The following is a 12593-nucleotide window of genomic DNA, read 5'->3' as shown; positions in this document are numbered from 1 at the left end:
ACTGTCACTTTTGATAGTTTAAATGCATTCTTGCTCAATAAAAAGTGGTAATTTCTTTTGAAAAACAACAACCTTACCGTCCCCAAACCGTTAAACGATAGTGTACACTCACATTTCATGCCAGTCATTTTACACTTACTTAATAAAAAAAGAAATGAAAAAAAAGAAAAAAAAAAAGAAAAATATATTAGTCTCATGTTCTTTTAAGTGAAAGCAATCCATACAGCACAGGAAGAGACATGGATGGCCAAGAGGCATAACCAACAAATGTCTTTATTGCAATTTTTTAATCAATTAAATGCATCTTTGAATACATAAAAGAAACATAAAAATGCCAAAGTGATTCCAAACTTTTGAATAGTAGTGTATGTATTAGATTGCATTACATTTTTTAAGGTGGAGTGTGCACTAAGGAAAGATTAAATGGCAATCTTTTTGCTTATGTGTTGGATCTTTCTGGAATGCATTGCTCTGAGCGTACAGAATTTCACTAGCAGAGGAAATGAAGGTGCTCCTTACAGCTCCAACACCTAAATCTCCTTTGACAAAACTGCAAGACTCATCTGTATAAAAACAGTTATGTCAATAGACAACAACAAGATCCTATTTGGCCAGCTGGTGGGAAAATAAAGGGTCGTCTGTGGCCCGGATCTAACCCAGAGCAAAAAACATCCAACAAAAACCCCATTCTAAGCCTTCTGCATATTTGTCTCTGAAATAGACATACTGTTCATTTGGAATGCAATGGGTAAATTATGATAAATACAAAGGACAAAACAACAGGAAAGAAAGAAGAAGAATGACAGGAAACCTACGATTTCTCCTAGTGAAGCAGCCAGCATGTGAGTGATGGGGGCCAAGCTTGAAGCAGTGTAGCCAGCGAAGAACAACTTGGTGCTTTCATAGGTGACAAAGAACGCAGCAGCTGGAACCAAGAAAAAAAAACACTTTGTTTGTGGCAAACTATGTAAAGTCGGCATGAAACATATTTTGATGTACACCAATGAGCAAAAACATTATGACCACCTGCCTAATACGCTGTTGGTCCTGCCAGTATAAAGCGACAAGAATATTTTTGGTGCGCCAAAAAAACAAAATAACGGCTTATATAGTGATGACCGATTTCAAAACACTGCTTCATTAAGCTTCGGAGCTTTATGAATCTTTTGTGTCGAATCATGATTCGGATTGTGTGTCAAACTGCCAAACTTCTGAAATCACTTTGACTTTGGCACTCCGAACCGCTGATTCGACACAAAGGATTCGTTTTGAAATCGGCCATCACTATATAAGTCGTTATTTTATTTATTGTTTTTTGGTGCACAAAAAATATTCTTGTCGCTTTATAATATTAATATTGAACCACTGTACTCATATGAACTGATTTAAATATGTTTGTAGTACATTAATGGATCTTGAGAGAGGAAATGTCATTGCTGGCTATGCAGGCCTCACTGAGCCATCGGATTTCAACAAAAAATATCTTAATTCGCGTTCCGAAGATTAATGAAGGTCTTACGGGTGTGGAACGACATGAGGGCGAGTAATAAATGACACTATTTTCATTTTTGTGTGAACTAACCCTTTAAGATTAAAGTATTTATGCAGACTGTTTTCCTCATCTGTATTGATATTGAGATATTGTTCCCATTGTTTAACTGGTGCTGCTGTATTAGTATCTACTAGAGTGTTTAGTAAGTAAGTATCCTTACTGAATTACTAATCATGTTGATATACTTTATAAGTGGTCGTAAATTGTGCAATATCTTTATTTCCTAACTGTGGCTTTAACAGAATTTCTCATTTGTAGGAAATACAAATAGTGTTCTTCTATAAATATAATCAAGGTGTTATCAGGAAACAAATTATATAAATGAGTGATACCTTTCTCTTTTCATTTAGTTTTGTCAAGTGGTGATTGGTTGATAGTGAAATCAAGGATTATGCCATATCGGTGAGTTGATGTGGTGTAAGTTCATGGCTTGTCAATGTATTGATTTGCCTCCAGGCAGTGAGAGCTGTTTTGATCCATTATATTTTTAAAAAGATTTTGCTACAGATTTCTGCAATTCTAGCACATTTGATCCATTTGCAAAAATATTGTAGATGAGATGCTAAGTAATAGTGCTGAAAATATGGTGCTGCTAGATTGCATTGAGCTTTATTTTTTGTAGTGTTTGTAAACTTATTTTAGAATTCTTTTTTTTTTACTAGTAAAATTTGCTTATTGTTTGATTTAACAATTTCTTAGTTGGTTGTACAGGAGTTATGGTGAATAATAAAGGAATTTTGGTAGTTTGTTTCAATACGAGCTTTAATGGAAAGTGGTAGGTTCATCCAGCGAGTTAGATCACCTTCTATTGTTCTATTGTTAAATAAGTTGGAGAGGTTCTGGGATATATTTATTCCTAAGTATGTAATATTATTTATTGTGAATTGTGTGTCATGTGGCTTCATATTCAATAGTAAGACTGTTGATTTGGTCTGGATTATGGTGTAGTCTGATATGGTACAATATTCATTGATGAGTTGAATTATTTCTGTAAGGCCGTGTGTCCACCTAAGCGTTTTTTCCAGCTGCTAGCGTACTTTTTCAATTGTTTTCAATGGGAGCGCCGCGTTTTTTAAACGCCAGGAGCGTAACGAGGCGCTGAGAGTCTTTTTCACGCTCAAGCGCCGACAGCTCGGTGTTTTTTACCGGTCGCCTCGAGTTGAAGAATGTTCAACTTTGAGTAAAACGCTGCGCTCATCACTGTCACTTTTTAGCCAGCCGTCCAATCAGAGTGGAGGAGGGGCGGGACAAATACAACTCCGACCAACTGTCACACTCTTGCTGTACAGCGACATCAGCAAACAGAAACAAAATGGATGAGAAATTAATATTGCTGGTCTCCGAACATACATAGCAAGTAATTCCACATTGTGTCAACATTTTTAGTCTGAAACAAATTACCTGCAAAATAAGTTATAAGTAACAGTGACGCGGATATTCCGTATCATAGCAACAAAGCGTCTCAACGGAAAAAAACGCTGTGCTGCAGAAGCGCTCTCGGGCGTTTTAAGCAGAGCGCCTAGCGTTTTCAGCTGGCTAAAAACGCTCTGGTGGACACACGGCCTAAGTGATGTTTTGGGAAGGGGTGTACCATGCCTGCAAGAATGGGCCTCATTCATGAAACACAAGCAGAACGAATTTCTGACCTAATTTTTGGATTCATGAAAATGTTTGCATTTTCAAAATGTTAGTTGGTGTGAAAGAAATTCACACCTGCTGCCCACCATGATGATGAAACTGCATTTTGATGCACCATAATAATATTTCACAAGTTCATTTGCCCTGTCTTTATTTTTTATTTTTTTTAACTGTTCAATTTTGGGTAAAACCAAACGCAGTGCTCATTACTGTCACTTTTTACCCAGCTGTCCAGTGGAGGAGATGTGGGACAAGAAGTTAATATTGCTGCTTACTGCATTTTTTTATTGAGTAATATGAGATACTAGCTCTCAAGTGCCACCAGCTGGCTGTTTTCAGAAGAGCACCAGGCATTTTTTCAGCTGGCTAAAAACGCTTTGGTGTTAAAGGAATAGTTCACCCAAAAATACGCAAAGGAAGATATTTGGAAGAATGTTTGTAATGAAGCATATGTCACCCCCCATTGACTACCATAGTAGGAAAAAAATACTATGGTAGTCAATTGGGGGCGAGATCTGCTTGGTTACAAACAATCTTCCAAATATCTCCCTTTGTGTACATCAGAACAAAGAAATTTATACAGGTTTGGAACAACTTGAGGGAGAGTAAATGATGACAGAATTTTCATTTTTGGGTGAAACCTTTAACTGAACATTTATTGTTAGAATCAGAATCAGAAAGAGCTTTATTGCCAGGTATGTTGTTTACACATACTAGGAATTTGTTTTAGTGACAGAAGCTCCACAGTGCAACAGAGTAACAGCGACAAGACAAGACACATAATAAAAAGAATAAAATAATAATATACAAATTTACAGATAGACAAAGTGCAAAAAAAGCAAAAGACAATATATATTATAGACAATTGTATGTGCAATTATGTGTGCAAATTGAGATATAAATAAGTGTTTTAAGTAAATAATGTGTAATAGTGTTATGTGTTCCGTGTTTGTCAAGTGTTCATGAGATGGATTGCTTGAGGGAAGAAACTGTTCCTGTGTCTGGTCGTTCTGGTGCTCAGAGCTCTGTAGCGTCGACCGGATGGCAACAGTTCAAAGAGGGAGTGTGCTGGATGTGAGGGGTCCAGAGTGATCTTCTAGGCATATGGCCTATTAGTCTCTTGTGCATTTATGCAATACTGAAGCCAAACAGTAATGACATGTAATTTGCATAGTTGTAATTCATAGATGGGATTATGCTAATTGTGAATGAGTGTGCACGCACGCCCTATTTACAAATGATGGGAATTCATCAACATATGCACGTTTAACTATCAAATCCAATGTTTATGAAGCGTTTGTGAATCTGGAGAAGAGTTTTCGGGAAGATTCATTTTACGCACAAATTACTCAGAATTTACTCATATATTTATGAAAGTTTAACGAATGAGGCCCAATGTTTGGGTAGGTAGCATGTGTCAAATGTCCACATGAATGCCCATCACCTCCCTCCACCAGCTTGTTGTCATCCCACATTGCAGAACAAGAAAAAAAAATGTGAGACAGGAACTCGATTTTGCTCATCTGGAATTGATTGGATCGTTGTGGTTTGTTGCCCTTGCGGCGCAAAACACGACATCAGAGAAAAGAAGAAATGTCATTGCAAATGGGAGTTGAAGTTACTTTGATTTAAGATTACAAGAGCACATGCATTATGATGTGCATAGATAAATTATTCAAAATAAATACTGCAGTATTCCACAAAAATAAGAATTGTCAATTCTTGATTTCACGGCAATCTTTAAACTGGATCCACTTTCTGACATGTACGTATGTATTTAATTTGTAGGCTTATCCTCAGAGCTAGAGATCCCAGTATTTCTGGTTTAAATGTGCTATTTATCACAAACAGGAGTTTTATGCAGTATGCATTTATATTACTCTTCTAAAGAGTTTAAAGTGAACTTTTAAACTCACAGCCATTTTTCATGTTCATTATAATAAGATATATAAACTTACCATTTGGGAAAGGAGCCTATAGCAGCAGATGGGACCCCTGCATAGATCCCACGGAAACCTCCCGTCTTGTAGAAGCCCTCCTGGCTCTGCAGTCTTGTCTTTATGGTGTCCAGAGGGAAGAGAGTGAGATCTACACACATTCCCGCACAGCCGCCTGCCTAAGGGACAGAGAAGAAGGGATAAAGTAGTAATACAATATTATCCAATGTATCGTTACAGTATAATAAGGTGCTTTAAACAAATTCTGGTGCAATGTAATTATTCACTGTAATACCATATACATATATTTTACCACATAATAATGCAAATATGCTCATACTGTAAGCAGCAAAAGGCAAATGATGCAAAGCTTTAAGAAGAACAAGTGTCAAGTTTGTGCTTAATATAGATAGTAAAATTATAATATCAGAGATACAGAACACATCTAATTAATTATTAAATCTTTATTAACCACATTTTTCATCCACTGTTTTTAGAACACATCTAACTAACAATATGTAATACTGTGCATATGGATCTGTAAACAAAAAAACAAATGTAACTTTTCCCATTTCAATGCTAGAAAAATGCAAACACTTTTAAAAAAGTGTTTGAAAATAAGTTTTAGTCCAGGTCCTGTTTTGGTACAGGCCAAGTTGAAGCTGTCAGTTACATGAAAGGGATAGTTCACCCAAAAATGAAAATTTGACGTTTATCTGCTTACCCCCAGCGCATCCAAGATGTAGGTGACTTTGTTTCTTCAGTAGAACACAAATGATGATTTTTAACTCCAACCGTTGCCTGTCTGTCAGTCAAATAATGCGAGTGGATGGGAACTTTCTACTATCCAAATTAAACCCTGCGGCTCGTGACGACACATTGATGTCCTAATACACAAAACGATCGGTTTGTGTGATAAACCGAACAGTATTTATATCATTTTTTACCTCTAAAACACCACTATGTCCAACTGCGTTCAGCACTCGTTAGTAAGGTCTGATCGCGCTCTGACAGCGGCAGTGATGTCTGACACTCATTGAAGTATATGCGCGAGACATCACTGCCATTGTCAGAGCGCGATCAGACCTTACTAACGAGTGCTGAACGCAGTTGGACATAGTGGTGTTTTCAGAGGTAAAAAAATGATATAAATACTGTTCGGTTTATCACACAAACCGATCGTTTCGTGTCTTAGGACATCAATGTGTCGTCACGAGCCGCAGGGTTTAATTTGGATTTGTCTATGCAAGTTTTATTTACTCTTATAGTAGAAGTTCCCATCCACTCGCATTATTTGACTGACAGACAGCAACGGTTGGAGTTAAAAATCATCATTTGTGTTCTACTGAAGAAACAAAGTCACTTGCATCTTGGATGCGCTGGGGGTAAGCAGATAAACATCAAATTTTCATTTTTGGGTGAACTATCCACTGTAAAAAATTACCGTGATTTTAACAGTAAAAGACTGTAAAAATGCTGCGGTGAAAAACTGTTAATTGGTTTACAGAAAGTTTCCGTACTATATACGGTGAATAACTGTAATAGATCTAACGGTACATTTAATGTAATTTTACGGTAAAATACCGTTAAATTCACAGTTTTTGAAAGTGAAAAATAACAATTCATTGTAAAATTTACAGTGAAAAACCGTAAATTGACATTCCCACAATTCCCTGCGTGACACTTCACATTTTATATATTTTCATTGAAATAACTCTGTTTCTTCTTAGTTTTTCTCATTTTTTTCTAATCAGTTATGTACATTAGGGTTTTATGTTACATCTAATGTTGTTAAATTAATGTTTATTGCATTTTTAAAATTTCATGCATGTTACCATGATGGTGTTTAGTGTGTGTGTGAATGACACTGTGTGCTCCTTCTATATATTAGTATAAATATAGTATAAATTTTACTGGGATTTTTTTTACAGTGTACTGAAATCCAATGTTAAATATACATATTTAAAATTTAAAATTCACATGTAACTCCGTAAGTATGTTTACGGTTTGATGTCATTTTTACAGTATTGTTCTGGTAACCACAGCTGCCAGTATTTTTCCGTAGAAACAACGGGATTTTTTTTACAGTGTCCCTTGAAGAATTGTTAACTGTATTATTAGAAGGGCTCAACGCTAAGGATTTTTCTACTGGCCCAGTCGGGCCAGTGGTTAAAATCTTTACTTGCCCCACAACAAAAAATTTATAAAAGTAAAAAACAAGAAAATGGGCCTATAAAATAAGCATAGTTATTGTTATTGTTTTCGTTGTCTTTGTTACCAGGCGCGCCGTTGCAGGACCCCCGCAGTTTTAAAAAGACAGAAATTGACCCTCGCACATTTGATAAGGGCTGCTTAAGTCAGTATCAAACTAAAACAGTATCAAAAGCTACAAACTAGCTTAGGATATTTTATTTCAGATGAGACCATTTTCACATTTCTGTGAGCTTTCATTCGTAAATAATCAACTGTTTTGTCGCGGATGTGAAGAACAGGAAACGCGCTCTCGAAGAAACACGCAATCTCCAAACCATCGATCAAAGCGTGCTAACATTTTCTGAGGGACATGTTGATGGTATATAAATCATGTCAATGTCATGTCAAATCATGTTTTGAATTCGATAATCACATCTAGCAACGGAAAAGCATCAATGGCATCAATAAAAGAGATTTTTGAAAGCGAAACTAAAGCGATTATTGCCTCAACCAGCGACACAATGCGGAGGACTCTGCGTTTGGTAAACTGTATTACTGCATTTACAATGCTTATACTCATTTTTGACATAATTATTATTATTTTAAAATGTATTATTATAATAAACTATTATTTGAACAAAAACGTTTGGGATATGGCAAGACTACTTTCACACTGCATAACTGTCTGCAAGTGTGCAAACTTGAATAGAATTGCTATTTCAGTAAATCTACATTTTGATATTGTGAAATGGGTATTATTACAGTGCAAAAACTGTGTGTATAAACATTAATTTCTTTGTTTCAGTTGCAGGTGAAGATTAGTGAGCAGAAGCAGCAGCTGGCACAGCTGGCATCATCTCCAGGAGGCAAATGGGTGATGCTGAGGTGATGCTCAACACAGGTGACAAAAAATTATGCACATATAAGGAATTACACAAATCTGGCAGGATGTTCTAGATTGTAATAGTGTCTTGTGTCTCCTGAAAGAATAAAATTGATCAAAATCATAAAACGCCTCTTTGTTTGTTTGTTTGTTTGTTTATTATAGCACAGACAAAATATACTATAATATATATCACTTTCAGCAGTGTTTATGTATTTTCAAAGGGTTTTCTGTAAAATAACACTGCAATATTGAATTTATACCAGACTTTTTATTTAGGTATACTATATACTATAATGTTTTTTATCACTTTTAGGAGTGTTTTATGTAACTTCAAAGGGCTTCCTGTAAAATGGCACCAAGATTTTGTATTTAGACCACTGTATATAGGTATGGGAAGCTTTTCAATTTGGGTATGCCAAATCCAGGTGGAAATCCCCAAAATGGTCCCAGTGCTTAGGAGGTTAATGATCAGGCAAGTTTAATATATGATGGTGGTCCGATATCTGGAAATCTGATCTTACTATCTGGGCTTTTGCTTACAATTTGGTCTCCCCCACTTTGAAAATGTCTCCTGCGCCCCTGTTTGTTACATTTAACCTCAATAATAGGTTTATGACACCAAAAGCTACTAGATTAACTTATATTTTAAATATTTTTAGACAAATAAACAGTAGGCCTAAGTAATAAAATAGTAACAAATAATCAAATTACGAGTAATAGCACAAATAAAAACAACAGAACAAACATATAAATTAAATAAATGGTGCTTTTCAAGTTTTTCATGTTGGTTTAAACAGGAGATTTTCAGGTACAGAAATTGTAATCTAATGTATAACTATATAGAATAGATTAAACTTTATTAAAGTGAATCAGTCAAGAGCAGTTACAGATGCATAAAAATGTTTTTAATGTTGAAAATATAAAACTGTTATTTGAACTGTTAAACAAATACTGTTATTTGAAATTATAAAAAAAAAAAAAAAAAAAAAAAATGAAGACACTTTAAATGTGAAATTAAACCCGCCAGTAGATGGCAGCGAATCACTGTTAATGAGCGAGTCATTGAGATTCGACCGATTCATTCAAACTGCTGAATCATTCAGGATGTGTTGCACAGAGACGCAAAACATTTCTGTGGACTTTGGAACTATAAAAAAAAAAAAAAAAAGACTTTGGAAAAAAAAAAAAAAGACTTTGGAACTATTTTCGTTGGCTAAATGTCTTAAATATAAGTCACTTGATATTAAGTTATTGTTCATTAAACTGTACGCTGAATAAAATCAATATCACATGCTAATATTTGGAGAAAAACGTCGCTCTTTGTATAAAATTGGTTAACTATATTAAATTATATAAATATGAAATATATACAGGGGCATTTTTGCCCCTAATCTTGAATTCTGGGGCGTTCTAAAGGAATTTTAATAGACTAAATCAACAATTACGATATTATAAACGACATATAACGCACACCCTACAGCACTGGCCCGACCAGGCAAGTGACCGTTCTGTCTACTGTCCCGAGAGTCGTTCACACTGGCCACGGGCCATCGGGGAGTCCTTATTGTCGAGCCCTGATTAGTATTATTATTATGAAGCGCTATATTCATAAACTAATTTATGATTATGCTGTAGAAACAAGGTGAAAGAAGAGAACATTTTTGAAAAAAAAACATTTTTGAAATCCCTAGAAAGTTTCAAAAAAATAAAAGCTAAAATAAAAAATAAATAAGGCCAAAAAAAAAAAGTCTAGACTAAGAAAACACAAATACTAGAACTGGGCAAAGTGTATTAACGACTTATATTTTCTTCATTACTTCCATTATTATAGTCGCTCTACCATTATAACAATGATGAAAAATGACTTTCAAATGGACTAGCCTGAGATGAATGAAACAAGAAAAGTGTTACTCACACAGTACACACTGTATTTATTTCACATACAGAGTTAATGTCATGAGAAATGATGCTTCTGCTTTTAGCACGTGTAATAGTCATAAAATGCGCATTACCACAAGGGAGGCTGTGAACTCTCGTCTGTCCATACTGCACGCGGGGATATCAGCTCTCAGCAAATGACTTTGTGAAGTGGTTCATCTTTGACACTGTACACAACAACTACTACACGTTCGTCTTCTTCTTCTTTGGTTTCATGGCGGGTTACAGACAATCGTTAAAGGTGCATACCGCCACCTACTATATTGGAGTGTGTAAAATCATGGCTTCATTGATCTTTTTAATTCTTTTACCTATACCAGCTTCCTGCATAAACTTCATTAATGCCTCAACAACTTCACTTTGAGAATTTCCCATACCTAAAATACTTCTTATATTCCATTCTCTCCCAATTTTAACAATACATTCTTTAAATTTTCTTCTCTCTTCCTGAAATTTTCTACATTTTATTAAAACATGTTCTACATTTACTTTACAGTTACAAACCTCACATTTATCTGAGTTTATTTTACTCATAAGAAATAACATATTATTAAGTCTTGTGTGTCCTAACTGTAGTCTTGTATAGATTATTTCCTCTCTTAAATGTTCCAACTTTAATTGATTTTTTTTTAAATGGTATTTTTATTAGAATTTTACATTTTACAAAAGGCAAAAGAAAACAAAAAAGACCTTTAAAAAATATATATGAATCAATGAGTGATAATATTAACAATAAAAACAACAATGTAAAAGATTATTAATAATTATTAATATCATCAACCATTAATAATAATATTTAAAAAAGAAGAAAAAAAAAGAAAAATAATAAATAAATAAAAAAAAAGAAAATAAATAAATAAATAAAAAGACTGAGAATTCCAGTAGTAAAGCACAAACAAACAAGCATTCAGTAGAAGGCAGAGCAGACAGCATATTATGTCTTACATTACTGATCAGAGCTAGCATTTAACTGGTTAAGATGATCCAGAAATGGTTGCCATATACTGTAGAATTTATCAAGGTTACCCATAATTCCATATCGGACTCTTTCCATATGCAATATTCCAGTAAGATAAGTCAACCAGGTCTTGAACTTTAATTGATTTTTGAACTCTGTAATATTCTCTTCCTTTATTATCTAAATCCCATATTTTTTGCCAATTTTGGTCAATATTACTTTTTATTATAGCTTCATTTTTTCCAAGAGAAATTTCAATTTTATCAGTAAGATTTAGAGCATTTTTTGCTAATTTATCAGCTTCCTCATTACCTAAGATTCCTATATGTGCAGGTAAACAAAACTGAACATCTATTCTCAATCTTAAATTTAACAATGCTGTATAAATTTCTATTAAAATATCTTGTCTAGTTATTTTGCTAGTACTAAGAGTCTGTAATATTGCTGCTGAGTCAGAATATATTATCACTCTGTCTGGTTTGACTTCCTCCACCCATTGTTAACCCAGAGAAACTGCCACTAGTTCAGCTGTATATACAGAAACATGATTGGATATTCTTTTATTGATCTTTACTTTGATTTCCGGAATATCAATGCCCACTCCTACATGCCCATTACCTGGATCTTTAGAGCCATCTGTATAAATTCCTAAATCTCCATAATATTTTTTGTTCATGTAGTCTTGTATTAAATTGCAAATATTTTTACACGTTCGTCAAGGGCGCTGCCATGTGTAAGGCGGGCAACAACATCGCTCTTCATTTTCAGCAGAAAAGGAATTTCATTATATTATATACGTTGTTGACGTAGAATATATTTTGTTCAAAATATTATCAATAACGTTCAATACAATGATCTAAATCTGTTTATTTTAGTTGTTTCCATTTCTTTCTTTTTTTTTTTTTTAAACTTACAGAAATTTTATTCTCCCTGCTATGGGAATTGGATTCTGGTTTTGAATTTAGAATAGTTTAATTTAGCATTAAAAAGGGATAGTTCACCCAAAAATGAAAATTCTGAAAATTCTTCACCCTCAATATAGTTCCAAACCTGTATGAATTTCTTTGTTTTGCTGAACACAAAGGAAGATATTTGGAAGAATGTTTGAAGCCAAACAAAATAAATACTATGGTAGTCAAAGGGTGGCGAGATCTGTTTGGTTACTGACATTCTTCCAAATATCTTCCTTTGTGTTCAGCAGAATGATGACAGAATTTTCATTTTCGGGTGAACTATCCCTTTAATGCTAAAATGAACTATTCTAAATTCAAAACCAGAATCCAATTGACCCTTCGCAAAGACCCGCCCCCCTTAGTTACTGTTGCTTTGTCCGACAAGCCATGGCGCTGTCACGCCACACAGAGTGAAAAATACATCGCGGACTCAAAGAGGACACTGACAACACGTCGACAGACAAGACAGAGCAGGTTACTTATGATATTAAACAAGGTTCCAGCTTTCAAATTGTGTATTATTTTTAAGAAATTCGAA

The 12593-nt window shown here is 34.5% G+C and overlaps 1 long non-coding RNA gene across 1 annotated transcript; it reads right to left on the bottom strand.

Annotated features, from left to right (window-relative positions):
• Positions 1-253: 253 nt before the first annotated feature.
• On the bottom strand, positions 254-10373 carry LOC125256516. Its single transcript, XR_007182126.1, has 4 exons — positions 10219-10373; positions 5149-5306; positions 816-925; positions 254-712 (listed from the first exon to the last, which is right to left on the bottom strand). It is a non-coding gene; the product is annotated as an uncharacterized LOC125256516 (long non-coding RNA).
• Positions 10374-12593: the final 2220 nt, after the last annotated feature.

The sequence above is a fragment of the Megalobrama amblycephala genome, linkage group LG21 (genome assembly GCF_018812025.1).
Source record: "Megalobrama amblycephala isolate DHTTF-2021 linkage group LG21, ASM1881202v1, whole genome shotgun sequence".
Taxonomy (NCBI): domain Eukaryota; kingdom Metazoa; phylum Chordata; class Actinopteri; order Cypriniformes; family Xenocyprididae; genus Megalobrama; species Megalobrama amblycephala.
The sequence above is the reverse complement of the archived record's forward strand: the minus strand, read 5'-3'. Positions and strand labels throughout refer to the sequence as shown.